Here is a 21,056-nt window from a genome sequence, read left to right as displayed (position 1 = left end):
TAGTATGATCAATAACATCATGCAACAATTTCTCAGGGAAGTTTTGAGAAAGAAAAAACAATCTGAGCCCTGGAAAAGGAAGAACAGGAAGGTATGTCCGTAGGTGGGCTATACAGGGTAGTGTTCTTAATTACTTTCCCTAGAAGATCTAAAGGAAAATACAGAGAAGCAGATTTAGAAAATGTTTACATAGGACTGGAAGGGACCTTCCACTGCAAGTGCTGTGTCATATAATCCATGATAAAAACATCAAACCCACAAACTGAAGAGCTTCTAGACTTCACTGTTTACATTGAAGGGCTACTGCAAAAACTTGCCACTAATGTTAGAGAGCATCTTTGGATTTCCCACTTAAATTTATTGATGGTGAATTTACCTCTATTAATATAAACCAAACACAAGTACTGAGATACTAGGAAAATGGGTGCTGAATAACATCTAATGAGACTGAAAACAAAGGACACTCAACTGCTAAACTAAAAATCACACAGGAAGATGCATGGGTTCAACCGCTTTGTCTTCTTTTAGGGTTGAAGTCTTTCTTTAGACTGAAAAATCCTAAACTGAAAAATCCTTGTTTGCATTAATAATTAAAGTGGAGTACTTCCAAGTAAGCACAGATTTGTTACAGTTGATTAGTAAGTTTTCCTTTACAACTTCCAATGAGCAGTTTTTATGTAATCTGCTTGTCTTTCTATATATCATTTACAATGCTGAATATTGTTGTTTCAGCCATGGTTGTGTTGATACTCTTACAATTTCCTTGCAGGCAATGCCAAACCCCTTCAGCTCACCTGAACACTTAGACTAAAGTAAATTTGATTTGCACCACTGTGGAGAAATTCTCAGTAAGCTGAGAGGGGGGAGTACAAGCAGGTTCAAGAGCTCAGCAGGCAATCTCAGTCTCATTGGTGATGCGTAAATATACAGAGGGAGAGATTGGAGGTGAAATGCCCTCCCTCATACATGTTTGGGGTCAGTGGGGCTTTGCTCTTCTTAAGACAGTAATGAGAAATGATCTCTCAAAAGTGTGAAAGGAGCCCCAGGGCTACCTTGGGCTGCTGCCTCTAGCATATAGTAAAGTCCAGCACCAACAAATCCTGCCCCTGTTCAGGTCACAGTAGATGAAGGATGGAGATCCTTGTCTCACATAAAAGCTGACTGGCTCCTTGTCTGAAAGGCTTAATAGTACTGTGATATTTTTTGATAATGATGCCATTTTTTTGGAAAGTGGAGATACTGGTACCTTAAAAGATTCAAAAAGTATTGTTCAACTCTAAATTTAATTTCTTGTCATTAAACCGGGCAAAGAAACTCAACCCCTTTCTTCTAATGTCCAAACGGAAAAACACAATCTTATTAGCAGCATTATCCTGAAAGCTGTTTTCCTCCCTGCTGCATTATCCAGCTTCTGGAAGAACTCTTCTCCAGCCCCATACTTCTGTCCTGCTGTATTCAGAAGGCCTGGAGCTCAAGCCTGAAGGTAAACATATCCCAGTACAATGAGGAGACTATTTAGCATCCTGAATAGATCCACTATCACTCTTTTGAGTAGTAATACTCACTCCTTTTAATAAGAAAGACCTCAAAAGTAATAATTGCAATGTCTGTCATTACTATTATACTGTAGGCAGAGAAAAAAACATTCCCTTTGTTCCCACTCATTCCTGTTATGTACATCTTTTTGTGTGTGTGTGTAGCTTCCTGAAAAGCCTAGGAAGAAGCTAACAGTCTTTATGAAAAATTATCATAGATAATTTTATTTTATAATGAATCAAGGATCCGATACTGGAAGAAATTTTGCTTGTCAAGAGACCTAGCATTTAAGAAGGTAACCTCAGCTTTCAAAAAACCTTTTTTATAACCTCAGCTTTTTTGGATGGGATGTGGGTCTGCAACACAAGATATCACAGCTGATACAAATGATTGGGGCCATGAACGTCTGGAACAGGATGGTATTTACAAGTGTGGAAAATGAACCATCTTGTGACAAAACCCTGCAAAAAAGGAAAGCTTCAAGAAGAAAATCTCTTTTATTTTGCCGTGTCCTGCGTAACCAAAATATGCTGTAGCCAAGCATTTTGCAAGGGAGAGCTGGTAGAGACATCTACAGTTAAAACTGCCAAGACTTTCAGTATTTTGCCAAAATTTTAACTACCAGAGTAAAATATTCCAAGCTTTCTGTCTGTCTCAAGCTGTAACAAAATGGTCCAGCAATGTTCATGAAAATGGTTATGAAAAAGTATTTTTAATCAAAATTATTCATCCCAGCCATTTTTTGGAAGTAGACGAGAAATCAATGTATGTCTGCTTCAGTCTGCAATTTGCCTTGAGTGACCATTGGATCGCCTTTTGTGTTAAAGACACACAGATTTAGCTGCAATGTAAGACTTGGAAAATCACTGATAGAAGTGGATGCTTTGCTACTGACTTCACTGAGACCAGTATTTTACCCATCAATATCAACCGCAGTACCATTAGTGGCAGATGATAACACATTGAGTAGAACCTTTTGGCAGAAGAAGCAGTGAAGTCCTCCCTGGGGAGTGTGCAGATCAAAAGCCATGTAGCTACATGCACCATAGCTACTGCGTACAGCACCGATCCCAGGTTAATAAGCCATATCGTGAGGAATATTAGCTTGAGCATCATCCTAATGCAGTTTCCAGTAAGCTCTGAGCGCAGGCAGAGCAGTCTGCCCCAAAAGCCTATACAGACATACTACCTGTGGCATAGGAAACTGTTCTTGTGCAACGTGCAGGATGACAGCAGACAAGGATTGAAAAAGATGAAAAGTGTCCCCTTAAGCTTGCACATGTTAAGTAAGGACTGTGACTGTGGAAAAATGTCATGCATTGCTAGCTCTGAAATGACTTGTGTCACAGCACTATAGTATCTACATACAAGACGACCAAAATAAAAGCTGCAAAGAGGGCATTTATTCAAGTATTTTTTTAACGGTGTTTAATTATGCACATGAAGCTTTCCTTAGTATTCCATGTCAACGTATTTAACTAGGAACATCCAGGCTTAGAAATAAAGAAATTAATGATTCAACCAAGAGGTGGTATAAATTGGTAAGAAGCACTACACACACTAGATCAACATGGGCTGTATCAGAGATTGGCTGACTGTGAGCTAATGGTGTAGACCCACAGCTTCAACATTCTCACTGAATTTTGCATGTTCAAACTTCAAATACCTACCATTTTTCTACACCTACTGCATACTTTCAATCACTACACATGCTGATGCTGAAGGAAAATTTTGCCTTGGACAACCTGGAAATAAAACACTGAGAATAAACTCCTTTGTGTGGATTTTCTGAGACACACTAGGGTTGTGATTTTAAAATGTCCTGCACCCTTGTATCAGATAAGAAATAAAAGTGAAAGATCATGTTACTTTACCGAACTTTCAATGTCTTTGGAAAAATAATTTTTAATCTGAATATGCTGCAGATTGAGTAGGTTCCTACGAAGACAGCTGTAGTTTTTGCTGACATAATCGGGTGATGTGGCATTCTACCTCTACCAGAGGCAACAATTTTAAATGCACCATGTTTCAGCTGATCACTTCAGAGGTTAAGCTTTTTCTGCTGTGTTTCCTGGGGCATTTTGTTTTCAACTGACATGAATTGTTGGCATTGTTCATCTTTTCCTAAGTCTTCTAAGTCACAAGGGTGAAATATTTAGCATTTGCATGCATTTATATGTACTATTTATAAAGCTATAACTAGCAATTGTTGTCCTGTATTGACAAGCCACTCTTAATGAGGGAAATATTAATGTCTTGCAAGGAAGAAAATGAAACAGTACAGCTGTATCTTGTTCGCAGCAAGGCAGCAAGTCAACCTAAAAACTACCTGTAAAATTGGAGGTTCTCAGATTCACTCCTAACTCATCCCTAACTGGCCAAGTCACACTGACTGCTGAAGTCAAGAGGAAATCAGTGGAGAAACAAAGATGAAAGCGTTGTCATCGATTGTGCTGTATTTAGAAGTCCAAGTGTGTAAACAGAGTTGTACCACAACAAAACTCACAATGCAGGAATTAATCTCAATATGTGGGCCTGACCCTGCCACTTACAGCTGCATGGGGAGTTTCAGACCCTCCACATGGCCTTACTTTCTACAGCTTTAAAAATCTTTTAATGTGAAGTCCACGTGCTGTTAAAACTGACGTTGTCAGTACCTCTAGTTTTCTTGCAGAGCCATGGTCCTGACAACTGTTCCTTTGATGACTGCCCTTTCAATGAACAAGTCAGGTCAGAGAGCTGACATCGGAAAGGGAAAGACTGTGAAAGAACAAAGAATGGCTTTTTCTAAAGAAACTATACTTCCACTAATTCTGAGATGCCACTACTAGTCTGCATCTCAGGCAGTTACGCAAACATTTCAAGTCCCTACATTTTGCTAAAACTGTTTTACGAACCACAATAATGAAGATAATAGGCCTGAATTTTATCCTGGTATCAAATCACTCACACAGGCAGGCAGCCATGACCTATTGTCATGTAGAAGCCGTTTTGGGGGGGAAGGAGATAAGAACTCATGGGAAAACCCAGACAGCGTTATGGACCGGAATAACAGTGTCTGTGCTTACAGCCAGTGCAAGCTCTAGAGGTCTGAACACAAACCACATAGGGATTCCTAGTGAGAGTCCAATACTGTTTGCTAGTGAGTAAGCCATTATGCCTCACAGGAATTAAAATATTTTTTATCACTACTTTTATAATAATTTACTTAATTTGTATGCAGCCCAATGGCAAAAAGAAAAAAAAAGGAAAAAAAAAAAAGCAATGAAAAAGACATGGAGCACTTCATTTGTATACGTACAAATGTATCCATTTCATTCATTTAAAAACAAACACTTCTGGAACCACAAACAAAAATCTCTTCACTAGCCCCATGTCCATCTCACATTCAAGCTGATGCCCTCCATCTTTAATGGCTATAATTGCTGCTCCTATATCCTGTGTGTTAACTCGATCCCTTTAGCTCTGCCAGCGATATTGGCCTTCATCCAGCTCATGTGCTTCTCATGCAGGTTCCTTTGTTACTTCCTTCCCGCATCTCCTTTTGCACAATACGCCCACCCTGAGCCTTAGCTGCAGCCTTGCTCCCCTTCATGTATTTCTAAAGCCCACCACCATGCCCATGAGGAATTTCTAATTGAGTAGATATAAGCAAATATGAACATCTGCTTAAAATAACACTTGCTTCAATTACAGAAACCCCTCAGTCTGTAGGTCTGCTGCACTGACAGGCTGTCCCTGAAATCATGCGTCATTGTTGCTGTTGATCTTGGTCACCCCTTTGCTTACTTCTCCACAGCAGCTCCAGGAGCACAGTGCCGGCTCTTGAAGGCAGAATAATTTTTATCACATCCTGGTACAGCACCTGATGCCAGAGTGGGGTCTCATTCCAAGCTGGATTTTTACAGTTTATGGTACAGGATAACATAGCATAAGCTCTGGCCACTGCATTACCAGATTGCGTAGTTTGTGGCAATGCAACACCCTTACCATGACTGTCTAGCAAAACTATTTTAGATTTTTCTCCACTGCTTCCTCAGCTCACCCTAGTTAACTTCTTCAGCTGTAGCTTGCTGCCTCTCTGTAGTGCTGCTACCAGCTCTTGGTGCTGGTGTCCCTTCGAGGTGGTCAGGCTGCAGGGCCCAGGTGGCCAAACTCAACAGTTCACTAACAAAGTCCAAGAGGGCTGGTGGGCTGTAGGAGGAAAGGGATGGGGAACCTGTTTTGACTGTAAAACTCAGCATTTTGTTCATTTTTGTGGACGTTTTATGGTTTTTTTCTTGACACGGAGGAAAACACTTGTTGTAAAATCATGAGGAGAGAGGGAAAATTGAGACCAGGCACACAATGACAGCAAACAGAGGAGCGTAGGGGAAGGCACAGGGTGCTACATTCGCAATCCATGGCAGTGGTTTGCAGCCAGTCAGGAGCTGTGAAAGGGCTGGCTGGAGGATATTCGGAGAGGGAATCCCGTGCTCTGGATCGCCTGTGTGCTTAGCTCAGCTTGCTTGCCCAGCATTGGGCGTTCAAATAAACCTCAAGGAGTCCAACTGTAATTTTGACACATAAACTGTGAGAGTTTGGGAACCCTCCAGCGGCCTCTGAAACACCCCTTCTTCTCTCCAGCTGTGTGCTTCTGCCTTGAAGACAGCAGGCCTGGCGCGAGCCGGGAGCATACGGGATTTCCTTCTCGCCCATTCACCCGCCCTTTAAATACATATAGTAAACACAGGCACGCCGGTGCAGGCATCCTCACAGGAACACAGCCCCCGCATCCCCCTGTGTGGTGTGTCCGTATATACGCGTGTGTGCGCTAGAGCAGAAAGGTATAGCTATGCGCGCGGGCCGCCCGGGGCCGCGCAGGCGGAGCTCCGCGCCCGCGGCCCCGCCGCCCACTTGCCATGCGCTGCCCGCGGCCCTGCGCGGCGGGGGGAGGCGAGTGCCCGCGTCCGGTAGAAGGCGGCTGGGGGGGGGGGGGAAGAGCGCGGCGGGGCCCGCCCAGCCCAGGCGGCGGCTGTGGCGGTGGGGTTTCCCCCTTCCCCTCCGCGTTTCTCCGCGCTGCGGGGGTTGAGGCGGGCGCGGCGGCGGGGCCGCTGGGGCGGGGGAGGAGGGAAGGGGGGGGGAAGGAGGAGCTGCCGCCGTCGCCGTTGTGAGGCGGGCGGGTTGCACACACACACACACACACACACCCAGGCACAGTGTGCGGACGAGGAGGAGGAGGAGGAGGAAGGAGGAGGTCGTCGCCTCGGCGTAGCCCCGGCACCCTGCGCAGCGCGGCGGGGCCGGCGGCGGCGCCCGCCCTGCCTCCCGCCCCGGCGGCGGCTGAGGTAAGGCGGCTGTGAGGGGCTGCGCGCGTGGGGCGGCGACCGTTGGGGGCGACCGTTGGGGGCGACCGTTGGGGGCCGCCGGGTCTGGCGGCGGCATCGCGCCCTTCACGGGTAGCGGCTCTGCCCGTCCCTCCGCTCCGGGCCGTAACCTTGGGCTCCCCGCTCCCCTCGGGGCAGCCGCCGGGCGGCTCTGCCGGCTCCGGCCCCCGGCCTCGGCGCACCGCCCGCTGCCTCGGAGGCGATGGACGTACACACACACACAGACGTATGACTGTGTGTACGTCTGTGTGAGATTGTATATGTATATCTATATCTGTATGTGTGTGTGTGTGTGACTGGTGATTGAATTATTCTTCTCATGTTCACTGCCAGCTGAGCTCGCTGTAGTTTCTGAGTGTATCCGGATTTTGTCAGTGCTGGGCGGTGTGACAAATGTTTCTGTGTAGTTAAGTATAACTTTCTTGTGGTTTTTTTTCTTTCTTTTTTCTTTCTTTTTTTCTCTTTTTTTTTTGTTTGGTTTTTTTTTCCTTTGAGAAAGGCTGGCTCACCTTTGAAGATTTTTTTGTTTGTTTTCTTTCAGATGTATTGGTCTCTCGGGATACAAGTGCTTGTGTTGCTTGTGTGTGTGTAATTTACACAGATGTTTTTAAATCACTTAGTGGTAATTTTCAAAGCGAGGTGCAGCAACGTTTCCATTTTGCCAGCAAGGCTATGCACCGTTATTTGATGCATGACTTGAATTATGTGCGGTTAGACACCTGTTACTTAATCCTGTTTATCCTTTCCAGTGACAGTTATCCAGCCTTGGTCTTCTTTTTTAATATCTGAAAATAATATACAAATATTCTTTTATGCTGGCATCTAGCAGAAACCCAGGGATCGAATGCATTTGTGAGGTATATAATGTGTGTTTGTTAGATAATACTTTCTCAAAGGGAGATGATTTTGGAAAGTTACAGGATAATTTTTATCTCCGGGGCGTTTATATAATGTTAAAGTGTCCATGGGGATGAATCTGTAAGAAAGGCAGGCAGTAGGGGCTACACAAAATCAAATTCTTGCACAGTATAAATCTTTGATAAAGCATGCATCATGTTCTCTTAATAGGTAAATAATGTTCGTGTTTTCCAAACTTCTCTTGATGTTGCACCACAGAATTTTCAGTTTAATAATTGGAGTTAATGAGGATCCTAGAGAAAACATCGCATTTCTCATTCCACAAAAGGATGGAGCAGATTTTTTCGTAACACTTTGTGTGTTGATGGTTGTATTCTGTAGTTTACTTGAGCAGTTCTAGCAAGCTAATGATACTACTCGCTCAAGGTTATTTTCTCTAACTTCTGCAAGTGTAATGTTGACTGTATTTGTAGGCTTCCTCTGGATCAAGGGTACCTAATATTGCTGTGTACCACAAAATAATAATTGTTATATAGAGCTGAGCAATTTTGTATTATACAGAGGCAGTTTCTAAATATGATTTGGGAACAGATGTCTTCCTCTTTGCAACTGATAACTTTGTAATTAAAAATAAATTACAGATTTCAGGAATGAGAATTCTCTCCCGCTACTGTTAATACCACTCTCCCTTCAAATGTCAGTTTTGATTCATGTCTTGATGATATCACTAAAAACCAGGTATTAATATGAAAGTCAAACCTCTGGTGAAAATATAACTGCATGTAGCTGTCAGAATAAAATTTTAAGATCTGATTTGATTGCTAGATGTGGATAGGTACTTGGTGGAGTAACAATGCCTTTTATTTTATAGACATGTGCCCACGCACAGGAGCTTTCTTCTAAAACAGTATTTTCTGTCAGGAATTTATGCATAACCTACACTGTCTGCTTTTTCTTAGCATGCAGGGAAGAAAGAACCCTGAGGGGGGAGAGAGAATTCAGATGAATTTCCTTTACTGACAGAGGAAATACCTCTTTGTTATATATCACCCAAAATCACTGGTTGTGTTCTGGTTTCACCTTTTCTAAAATAATGGCAAGTTGTTTGGGCTTGATATATGCTGCTGACTTCTGTTGTAGACTTTGGCCACTTGTTCCAGTAATATCTAGCTGTGATGATGAACTTGGGGTTATGCTGTGAGTCTGTCAAGTATTTGTTACAGCTTTGTAGGAACTGATGGCTTTATTTTCACCAGGTTAACATATACTGGATTGAAAAATTGTATAATTGTAAGGAGTAAAATTTCCATGCTTACTGAGATGACTTATTTTGTGTTTCTTTTTCATTTTTTAATGTGTCATTTCTTGTGGTCTACTCGTGTTGTTCAGTGGTTTACTTTCCTTGGTGGTTTTAACAGCTCATTTGCTGTTCCTTCCTGTTCATAATTTGCCCAAGACTGAAGGCTGAAACTGCTGTTTTAATATTTTCCTTAAAATTGAAAGGGAGAAAGGGACAGAGGAATACTAATCAAAATTTGAAATTTGAGAACAAAAACTTAATGCAGGCATCTTACCCAAGAGTGGCTAGTTATGAAAATCGATACCTCACTGATTTCAGAGAAGGCTGGTTTCCTCTGTAGTTTCAATCATCTGTCCCATTAGATTTGGGGAATTGTTGTAAATTAGTTTAGAAGTGAAATTTTCCAAATCGTAAAATGTCCGGTTGGTTGTTAGTGGAAATCATTATTAAAGGTTGCATAAGCATTATTTGCAGGATGGCTAATCAGTAGCCTGGGCTTAGTTCCATTCTCTAATAAATAGATTCATTGTGCTACTTCAAAAATTGCAAAATTGATGGCTTGAGTTCATTTACTAATTTTGCAAGATATGTAATACATCCAGTTTTGGGAAGACTCTTTGATGTCTGTAGAAGTTGCACATAGTGGAGATGTTTATGACCCAGACTGTTAACTCTTCAAAAGTTTCTTGATTATGCTGTTTAGGACATCTTATTCTTATGAAAGATGCATGCGTAACACTTATTGCATCAAAATTACCTAAATGCATGCATCAAAGGCACAGATAAATTTTATTTGGTGGGACTTTCTGAGAGCAGGCTTTGTGGTCCTCTTGCTCCTGCAGGAAAAGTGTGTGTTGACTTGACTTTGTTCTGTGATTTTTGAACTTTGTATTCCCAAAGATATGACCTGTAGAGGATTTGAATATATGGGATGGCTGTGGTATAAATACTGAAAATACTGTGCTTTGACATTAACCAGCCTGCTTTGCTTATGTTCTCGCCCTGTGAGCACTGAGCTATGAAAATCTATCTTGTTGGTCCTCACCCATCTTCTTATGGTAGTGGTTTCTGGAAGTTTTGTAAACATGGGTAAAGAGGCTTGTGAAATTGTGGCAGAAGACAGCTTCCCAGCCATTCTGGAATTAATTAATTTATTATGCCTAGTAGTAACTTCCATGTTCCAGGAAGACATGCTAATATATCTGAGTGCCTGGAATAGGGCCACAACAAGGGAGAGAGCATCAGAACAGCCCTTTCACAGCTGTCCTCACAGTGCTAATGCCGGGACTCTGTAGTTTTCAGGGCAAGATGCTCCCAAGCGGCTTGTGAGACACAGAAATAGATGGTGCAGCACAATTGTGGCTTTAGAGATTCCTCTCCATCAGACTTCCGGATGATGAGTTGTTGATCTTTTCCCTGCAAGGCTGTCACTGCTGGGATCTTGGAGGAAAATCAATACTTACATCTCTTCCTTTTGAAGACCTACATCAGCTTATATAAGGTAGTGAAGTGCTGTGGTTTCTTTTGTCAGTTTGGTTATACAAGTCATTCTAGGTATCATCCACTGAATGAAGAACTCATTAAAGCTGTACCTGCACAACAGCAAAAGAATCCTGATTTTTGGAGAAGAATGAAAGAAAACTCTTCCTTTCTACTGAAGAGCCCAGCCCTTAGGACAGACTGTTATGAAGTCATACGGTCCTGCTTGTTACTAGGCTTGGATGAATGGTATTTGGGAATGGTTGTAATGTTTTGTTTCACTATTGGAGTGCTAAGAAGCACCAGTCAGTCTTTCTGTGGGGTGGAACCTGTTCCTGAGGAGTGGTGCAGGTGTGTCATGGTTTAACCCGAGTCAGCAACTAAGCAACACGCGGCCGCTCACTCACTACCCACCCAGTGGGATGGGGGAGGAAATCAGGAAAAGAAGTAAAACTCGCAGATTGAGATAAGAATGGTTTAATAGAACAGGAAAGAAGAAACTAATGATGATAATGATAACACTAATAAAATGACAATAGTAATAATAAAAGGATTAGAATATACAAGTGATGCACAATGCTCACCACCCGCCGATCAACGCCCCGTTAGTCCCCGAGCGGCGATCCCCATGCCCCCACTGCCCCCAGTTTATATACCAGATGTGACGTCACCTGGTATGGAATACCCCATTGGCCACTTCGGGTCAGCTGTCCTGGCTGTGTCCCGTCCCAACTTCTTGTGTTCCTCCAGCTTTCTTGCTGGCTGGGCATGGGAAGCTGAAAAATCCTTGACTTTAGACTAAACATTACTTAGCAACAACTGAAGACATCAGTGTGTTAGTGTGTTATCAACATTCTTCTCCTACGTAACTCAAAAACATAGCACTGTACCAGCTACTAGGAAGACAATTAACTCTATCCCAGCTGAAACCAGGACAAGGTGTTACTGAAAGGTTAGGTTGCCTTAGTGTTGTGTGTCAGCTCAGGAAAAGAGAAAAATACAAGGTCTCTGGCTTTTAAGGCCACCTGCCTTTTTCATGGTTTGCATTTCTGTGGCAGATGGGGTTATTACTTTGAGCTCTCTGTGGCTTCCCATTGTTTTCTGTTGCCAGTTACAGGTGTTGAGCTCAGTCTTGATCCTGTCCCACCAGTGGCTAATAGCTGGTTGTGGGACAGACAGCATAGATCACAAAGACCATAGAAATGGCTTGGAGCAGTCTCACTTGTCCTCCCCTGTTTAATGATCAACTCATTTAATGAGTAGGTGAATCCATTATCTGACTTTCTGCAATTGCTGCATGCTGTCTGATAGAAAATCTATTCCATAACCAGTAAGTGCTCCTAGTTCCTGATGTTGTGTCTCTCGTCTTTCTTTTTATAATAGCAAGTGATCAAAACTTGAGTTAAGTAGGTGATTGGCAGCTGTCATATCTAAAATTAGGGCCTTGCTTTCCATTTTATATGGAAGCTGTTACTGAGCACCATGAGGCCCTATGCTTGGACAGTTAAGGGTCACTTGCTTGGTCTTTTCTCAAAATAAGAGCTTATTTCTTTAACCAGTAACAATAACTAGGAGCTTTAGGCAAATTAGGCGAGAGAGTCTGTTTGGAATGCAGTCTATTGTAAGGTCTGTTTGTGGAGTTTTTGAAATTAGTATCACTGAAGTAACCATGTACATCTGCCCTCTTGTTTCTGAAGAAGCTGGATCTACTCAGTTGACTTTGGGGCTCTCAAATTGTAACTCTTTTTTTGTGAGCTAACCTTGCAATTGGCAATTTTAGAAGACCATGAGAAGATGTGTAACATTATAGATACTAGGTTGAAGAGTGACTGTTCAGGTTGAATAGTCTACATTGTTCTTTTTCAGGTGTTTTACTGATAGATCATTTACCTGGAAAATTTTAGTCTAGGCTTGGTGTTCATATTTTTTTGTTTTTATGTGTAATACCATCCAAAAATGTGAGGAGATTAAAAAAAATCTACTGATGTCAACCACCTATCAAATAGTTATATAAAAGCATTCCATATCTGCAGTTGGTCTAGTAATTTGCCATCTGAGAGAGAATATATATTCAACTTCAGAAATGTTTGCGTGCACTTCGGTAAGGAGGAAATGGGTATGAAAGAGGTATTAGAGCAGGCTATTTATTCTTGAAGTTATAGATAGATTTCCTTTAACAATTTCTGTATTCAACTTGAGCACACGCTCCAGCAGACTGGAAGCAATCAGTCAGGAGGTTAGTAAGTAATAAAGGGGGCAAAAAGAGTAAGGACTTGAAAGGTTAATAAGAAGCATCTCTTGGATTCCAGTGATCTAGAGTTTCCATGATCCTGTGAACAGTGTAATGTTGTGGAAAATAACAAGTAATAGGGAAGTTCTAAGATGTAAGCTGTGGTTTTGAACAAGATAGGTTGGATGAAAGAGCTTCTCATAACAAAGTAGTAATTTTTCTTCCTTGATCTTTTAGGCCATTCCAAAACTCTGTGGGGTTTTCTGTTCCCTTTTTTCTCCTTCTTGAACATATTTATTTCCCATGCCTGAAACTGCCAAGTCTCTCACATTTGCTTTTTGGTTTTCCTTCCTAAGCTTGTGGAGATGTTCATTACTGATGTTGTATGCACTATACTTGCTGCATGTACAGATCTTCTCTACTGTCCTCTTAGCTGAGGCTGTGTTCTGGACCTAGGATGCTTGCCATTATCTCTGCTGTTAGACATCTGTGCTGCTGCTGTGGCTGCTAAAAGGAAACATAAGGAGAAAAGGAATTGCTAGCTGTAGTAAAAGTCTATTTGTTTTGAAATACACAAATTAGGATTAAAGTTGTTAAAAAAAAAAAGCCAAAACAAAACCAAACAAAACCCACCCCAAAACAAAAAAACCCAAACAATTTTAAATATTGATACCTTCATGCAAGTTGCCTTTTTTTTTTTTTTTGCTATGTAGACATAAGGACATGTTACTCTAATTCTTACAGAATTCTTCTCAGAAAAGAGTGAGGATGAATGCCTTATTGGGAAGTAAGGAATAGAGCCATGGAGTGGTTACTCTGGCTGGGCTAAGGTGATCTGTTGAACCAAACAGAGTGGGTATAATCTTTTTCATGAAGGACCCTGATTAGGGAAGGAAAAGCATTTTTTAAGAAGGAGGATGAGAGATGGGGAAAGAGGCTGATGAATTTGTGGCAGGTTTGTTTGCAGAGATGACAATGAAGCATAACTCTGTTAAAGGATAGGTTGGGTGGCATGGCGTGGTGATGAAATGGACTGTGTATTGCTCCTAAATCCTGACTGCAAGGCAGACAGGGGCTGTTGAATGATTTTATTTCCCTCCCCCCCCCCCCCCCCCAGATATAGTTCTTGAGGATTGGTGCTGATTAATTGAGTGCTCTGCTGCTGGATTCGGAGAGCTGTACTGCATGTCTGATATCAGCAAAGAATAGACTGAGTAATTATTGCTTTCTGGTCTTTCAGTCTCTGTTATTTGTGTACCACTTCCCTAGCAAAATATGCTTAGGAATAATTGTCATACATTAAATGACAAGATGGAATGTGATTGCAGGTATATCAGAGCAGATTGCAAATTAGGTGCTGCAGTCTGGCATAAGAGCTGTTAGTTGCAGGTAATGTGAATACTTTGGCATCACTGCTCAGCTTGTAATTTTCACATTGGAAATCTCCTGTATTTATGTATGCTGCAGGTGCAGGGGAGCTCTTGGAAATTCCCCTCAGCGTGTCTGCCATCCCTCACATGATGTGCTTATTTGCTTTGATTGGTGAATTCCCATGCTGAAGCAGAAGGTGGGGGTTTCTGGGGGCGAGGGGGGGGAGAGGAGGGGAGAGATGTGACCTGGGGGAATATGTGAGGGCTCAAATAGGGCAGTCTGAGTGGGGAGGAGATGAGCTGCTGCTTGTTGTCCTTGGGGGGTGGTGGTGCCATATTCTCCCAGGCATAACAGCTGGGGCTGTGAGACCCTGGCAGGCTCTTCTGCTTGCTCTAATGCGAGGAGAAGTAGCCCCCACTGTACATCTACATTTACCCTGTGGAGGGACTGGTGGTCCTGTAATCTCTCTGCTGCAACTGAACTGATGCAGTGATTGTTTTCAAATCCTTCAAATCTGGCAAAATCTAGCAGAGCTGGTCTTTTTGCTGATGCTCTGGTTTTCAGCTATGAAATACATAGTGGCTTTTTGCTGACCCGTGACTATAGCAGGTGGCAGGGAAGAGAAATAACTTCTGAGAAGACCTTGGCCCAGGTCAGAACAAAACGGACTTAGTTTTTTAGTTGCACAGGTTGCTGCTTCCCTGCATTCAGGTATCATTGGTATAATTTTGCTAACTTCAAGCAGATGCTTGTCTACTTGGATGCATCCTAAAGCATTATATATGTTTAGCCCTGCATGCTTTTTTTATTACTATTTTTTTCTTCCCAGTCTGAGGAAGTACTGGAATCGGTGTACATGCCTAGCCTGGCCAACAGGTATTGATAAAATGGTCTCCTTTGAGATATCTTAATGAGAGCATAAGGTTAACTAGGAAGAGGCATACTAAAATAGTTTGTAACTGTGTGCCATTTCATGTGTGTGTCTTTACACAAGAAAATGTCTTACAGTTAAATTAGTCTTTGCATCAGGTAATGCAAGTATTTGCACTGCTTTTTATAGGAGCGATTGCCATCTCTTCCCTGGTTGAATTAATGAAGACTGACACCTTGGAAGAAGCATATGGTACTTAACTGGACTTGCCCCAGAGAGGGTTAAAAAGTTGGTGTGGCACTGGTGAACTTGGTAACCTGTATTGGTAGCTTTGTGAATGGGTGCATGGATTGCACGCATAGGAGAAGGTATGCCAAATGTCTCTCTTGTGACCTTAGCTGTTAATTACCTTTGCATTGAAAAAGAGAGACAGTTGATCATCACTTAGTTTTCTGGATTGAGCTGGTAGTAAAGATGCACAGATGGATAGGAAAAAGAAATAGCGGTATCAGTCTTCTGCATTTTGCTTTTATCTCTCTTGAGGGCTGTGTGATCATTACTATGGAGAAATATTGAGTGTTGTTCCTATTGCATGTTTTTGTTTGTTTGGTATGGAAGCTCTAAATCTTCATTTCTGCTAGTCTGGTTGAGTTCTTTTAGAAGAGTTCTTGTTAATGAAGACTGAACTGCAAAATTGTGCTCCCTGTCTGCATAGAGGAATCACAGCTCACTTAGACCTTCATGTGGTAGTCCAGATTGTGTATAAAAACTTAATCACCACTTCTCTCCTGCATCTTCATTTTCAGTGCTGATCCTTTCACTGAATTGCAGCCTCAGGAAAAAAAAAAGTGTTGGGTTTTGGCTATGGTGACAGTCTACCAGTTGATTTATTCAGTTGGTTTTTTTTTTAATGGGGAGGTGGGGTGGGTTTTGGTTTTGTTTTTTAACAGGTAGATAAATGGTGCTCTCCAAGTTTTGTGCAGATCACTGTGTATTAGTTTGTTACAGCTTTCCTGTGGTGAACGAATAGCCTTGTGTAGCCTAAATGCATTTCCAGATGTGGGGAAATCAGAAGTGTATGTTTGCAGTAATTCTTTGCTATACAAACATATATGCTTCTTGTATTTTAAAGCACATAAGGTTGAAAGCAATACTTACATGAGTAGCTGTAAATTGGTGTGAAGTAGATTACTTCTAAAAAAAAAAAAAGGTGAGCTTTACTGCTGGGTATGTTTTTTTTTATAATGATCTTTGTGACACTTCAGTTTTCGAAACTAATCAACTGAATCAATCTGTCAAGAAATACATGCTCTGATTTATATATTTTTGATTTAGTTATGCTCAGTCAAATAAATAGTGCCCTATAATCTTTACTGATCTCATCCTGCTTTCATTTCTGATTTATCCTTGAAAAGACACGTTCACTTTAATTTACTATAACCACCTCCCCTTCCTACAGTAGAACAACTGAAGATGAATACTGTGATAGTATATCACAAAGATATAATCACAGCTCTCAGATATTTGATAAGTTAAAAACATCTATTGAATTGATCTGAAATGATGCGGAAAATATACAGGTAGTTCTTCAGGTAATTTTGAATCATCAAATGATTGATAGAGTGAATAGTTTTCTGTGATTCAGGTGCTGAGCAATGTGGCATTACTTTAAGGCTTTTGAAAACTGGAAAACAGATTTTGAAAGTCACAGGTAGAAATGGCAGAGGGAATTACATTGCTGTGTTAACCATTACATTTTATGTTTTAAGAAGTTGGCTCCATCGCACTGTAATTTAGTGTCAGAATGTTTGCTGTGTATTTTCATGTAATTTTCATTCTTTTTATATGGAATTGTTTTCTTTACAGAACACAATCTTAGTACAATAAAATAGGAGAGATTTTCCAGTCATGTAAAATTACATTAGCCATTTTGTGGCCTTAGTTTTTGAATTATTTTTTCTATTCCCTTAATAAAGGCTGATGATACCTAAAAGAATAACCCCTACCTTTAGCAGCATTTAAATACACATGAAGGTCTTCATGAGTAATTTGAAATTTTAACCAAAACTTGGATTGCTAACATGTTGCTTTGCCTGGTTCATCAGAAAGATCTGTGGAAGTATGTCTTCAAAGCATTAGAGGTAGTAATTGTCAGAGTAAGGTGCCAGTTTTGTTAAGAGCTTTAAAACTGTATACCTAAAAGTTGTAAAATTGTAGATGTATGGTATGTGTTAGGTGAGGTATATCTCTTCCTTAAAAAGTAATTGGTAACTTAGATGATAATTGCTTTTCTGGTAATACTGCTTAATTTCATAAACCATTGCATGGTATCTCTCAGTTACTAAGAAGCCAACTCATCACTTCAATTAAAAAGTAAGTGCTTATGTGTACATGAAGTACAAATAAATTCCTGGCTGTCTTTTTTTTGTCTTTTTTCAGAAGTTGAAGAAAAAGTAGTTCTCAGTTAATTTTAACTCATGTAAAGGAATTCTTATTTAAAGATGACTGAAAGTGGACAAATCTTTTTTTCCTTCCACCTTTTCATGCTATCATCAGGTCTAGAGTTTTAGAAACTAAAGAATGTTGTCTTGAAGGCTTTAGCAGGTCATGTTCTGCTTAGCTGAGTGGTCTTCAGCTGGTAATTAGCACATCTCTTACTGACTGAAACATAATTTTAACAAAAGTTGGCTCTTCATCTTCAGGAATGTCTATTGAGGAAGTGTGGGTGTTGCAAGCATGTAACCTAAGTCAATTTGAGCCTTGTATTCAACTCAGAATCACTTTGTGCCTCATCTAAGGTGCCTTTTGAAAGGTCATTGGCAATTTATCTGTTATCTCTTACTGTAATACTATTGTGACTGGGTTTATGCATCTGCAGTTTTATCAGGAAGATTCATAGGCCAAAATTTTATGTGTCCACTTACTGGTGTATTCCTTTCATTGTTAAAAGGGAAAATAATAATAGAAAAAAATGACTGTGTGAAGAGTACATCACTGGAGGTGTGGTTTGTTCTGCTCTCAGTGCAGCTCATTCTGAGCAAAGCCCATGAGGTAAGGATTGGTGAGATGGTGTTCTTTGAAGAACTGATGAGAAGCAGGGTACATAAACTTTACCGTTTATTTCCCTCTTGCATTTCTCATTCTTGTTTGGGCTTGATATGGTAAGTAGCTCTGTAGATCATGTCTAGCTCTGTGCTGCTAGTATTGCTTTTCCATTTGGGCTCTGTTTTGGCCTTGCAAAAGTTAGAGTAAGTCACTTAATTTTTCCCTTTCTTGTGGCTTCCCATCTTTAGAAAGAGACATGGAGTGGAAGGGGAGGAGGGCAGTGGGGGGAGAAGGGAGCTATTCTATCTAATAGATAATTGAATAGCTTCTGTTTTATTGTTCGTTTTTAATCTTGAAATTTGACCTGACAAAAGAAAGGTAACAAGAATCCAAATAGTGTCAGGAGTTATGTGGCAAGAGGTATGCCATCTATGAGAAATAAAACTGAGTACAGCACACTGCAACTGCACAAACCCAGCCCGTCAGAGCTTGAGATATAATTAAATCGGTCTGTAGGTTTTGCGGGTGAAATACTTAATTTGGCTTCAAAGCTGTATTCAACAGTATCCTATTGGCTATACATCCAACAGGGCTCCAGTTATTCCTTCCGAAGTGAAGTGTATATCCACAAAGTTGTCTCAAGATGCTGATGGTTCTGACTGTAGCACTAGGCTGACATGTACTTGCTAAAAATGCCCTTTTTCAGAAAAAAACAGCCATCTAGTCTGTGAGATCAGATGTCAAAAGACTGCACTTTTTCAGGATGGAGAGAAATTGCTTGAATTATAGATGGCTGTATTGAGGCTGATATAATTTCTTCAAAATTAACTTTTTGCTCAGTTTCAGCAGAGCAGGGAGTGGCTGTTAGGACACATTTGATCTTGTACTAGGTGTGGTAGTGTTACTGGGTTAGAATACATAACCTTTTGTGACACAGGAGGGATAGGGGCCCAGCTTGAAAGCTCTTTATTTGCTGTTTGATATCAGTTTGGTAACTCCACTATCTAGCCCCCTTCCCTCCTCCCCATATCTTTTGGGCATAGGCGTATCTGGCTGTAGTGGACTTTTAAAATTAGATTTCTTTGTTCTAAACCAGGACTTGGGTTAAATACAGTAAGACACACACCCCACCACCACCAGTGTCTTGATTATGGTATTTTTTGAATACCTGTCTTGAATGTCATGATAATGCCTGACATGAAGGCTCATTGTCTTGTGAACAATGAGATATACAAACAGCCTTCAGCAGTGCACATCAGAACAAGGTGCATACTTCTAGCTTAGCCCTTAAAGTATGAACTGAAGTACAGCACAATGTAAATGTCAATTCAGGAATGTTAGGTAGGTTTGGTATGATCCCTTAAGGATTCTTTCTTCATGTCCTAAATTGCAAGGTTTCTGGGGCAGGAACTATCCTTGCATTATTTATTTTATGGCATTTATTATAATGCAGCCTTTATTTTTTTTTTAACCTCATTGGTGCCTGTTTGCTGATACCTCAGATGAGACAATGCACTGCAACACAGTGTTTTTAATTAGAATATATATACAACGCTGTTTTATGCAAGTTAAAAAGAAACGGCATCCACGTTGTTCAGTTCAACGTGCTGAAGTGTCTAAAGGTATAAAGCAGCTTTCAGACAATTTTGTATCTTTTTATATTTCAATTGTTGAGACCTTTTTTAGTGTGGCAAGAGGACTTTACAGAAGCCTGCAGCATATGTGTTAGCAACAGGGATTTTGGTAAATTACTTCTTGACCTTGAATTGCAAATCAAAATTTAGCAAATCAGGGGCGTGGACATACCCACACCAGGACAAACTCCCAGGAGTGCAGCTTACTGTATGGAGCAAGGCATTGCTCCTACTGCTTAGAGTGACATGTCATGCAGTATTAGAGGCCATTGTCTTTAATACCTTTGTTATGGAACAGATGCAGTTTTGGTTTATAGCCCAGCAGTAGCAAAGTTCCATTCTTTTCAGTTTTAGAAGTATAGTCTGATATAGGATGTTTGTCAAGCAGTCTTTTTGCATATAATCTTTGACAACAGTCTTCCAGCAAAAATGTAAATCTGCTTCTTTGTATTATTTCTAGATATGAGGATTGCCTGTGTAAACCTTTAAGTCGGAGCATAACTCAGGAGCACCTTTTTTTTTTCTTTTTTTTTTTTTGGCAACTATATGGAGATGGTCTGAATCAGCAAAGCTTGCTTAAAGGGACACTCTCAAGTCAAAACTATATGTACGTATAAAAAAAATTTTTTTTCAGTGAACTGAAGTAGCTGCAGACATCAGGCCTACCACTGAGCATCCCTGTCAGTTTTAAAACTATATGTGGGCTTTGTTGTTTCTGTTTCCTCCCTCTTTCTTTTAGTTCTGTGAAAGGCAACAAAGAACAAACTCAACTGCACAGTTGGATGAGAAAAGAAATAGAAGAGACTGGGCAGAAATTGCAATCTAATATACAAAGCATAGATCTAGAAAGATGTTTCAGCTATGATAAAAATTATTTGACGCTTTGCAGTCTTACAACACTCACTGATCTAATAGTAGTTCTGGAATCTTTTTTTTTAGGCATTGTACATACTTGTTAAAAATGCTCCTTCCCCCAAAGAATTTATAACACCAGTATAGGAGGAGCCTAGAGCTGAATACAATTTTTAGTATATAGGCAACAGAATGTAAGCATGAAACAATTCTAACTACATGCGGTAAAGATCATCCTAAAAATGCAAGCTGCATGTTTTAATAGTTTTCAATCAAGTGGGACTTCAAAGTTACTGACTTCCCTTTAAAGTGTAAATTTTTACATTGGACAACCTAGCGCAGACTAGTAGTCGCTACTGTCATAGGAAACTTGCTTCAGTAAAGCCTGCAGCATCAGGCCCAGGATGTTCGCACAGTGAGGCTGTGTAAAACTCTGTTGCAGATATGTAATGCTTTGATCTGTTTACTGGACAAATAAAAATTTAAACCAATGTCTCCCATTTTTTCTTTGGGA

The 21,056-nt window shown here is 40.8% G+C and overlaps 1 protein-coding gene across 7 annotated transcripts in view; it reads left to right on the top strand.

Annotated features, from left to right (window-relative positions):
- The first annotated feature begins 6,543 nt into the window (after positions 1–6,543).
- Positions 6,544–21,056, top strand: part of PLCB4 (phospholipase C beta 4) — a 224,688-nt gene continuing 210,175 nt past the window's right edge. For 4 of the 7 annotated variants that reach the window (XM_069787583.1, XM_069787578.1, XM_069787581.1 and 1 more), the window contains exon 1: positions 6,546–6,863. The gene's annotated coding sequence lies outside the window, so the exon portion shown is untranslated. Of the gene's footprint in view, positions 6,864–13,886; positions 13,984–21,056 lie in introns of all 7 variants that reach the window. The other 3 variants (XM_069787585.1, XM_069787584.1, XM_069787582.1) reach the window with 2 other exon arrangements.

The sequence above is a fragment of the Haliaeetus albicilla genome, chromosome 7 (assembly GCF_947461875.1).
Source record: "Haliaeetus albicilla chromosome 7, bHalAlb1.1, whole genome shotgun sequence".
NCBI lineage: Eukaryota > Metazoa > Chordata > Aves > Accipitriformes > Accipitridae > Haliaeetus > Haliaeetus albicilla.
The sequence above is the reverse complement of the archived record's forward strand: the minus strand, read 5'-3'. Positions and strand labels throughout refer to the sequence as shown.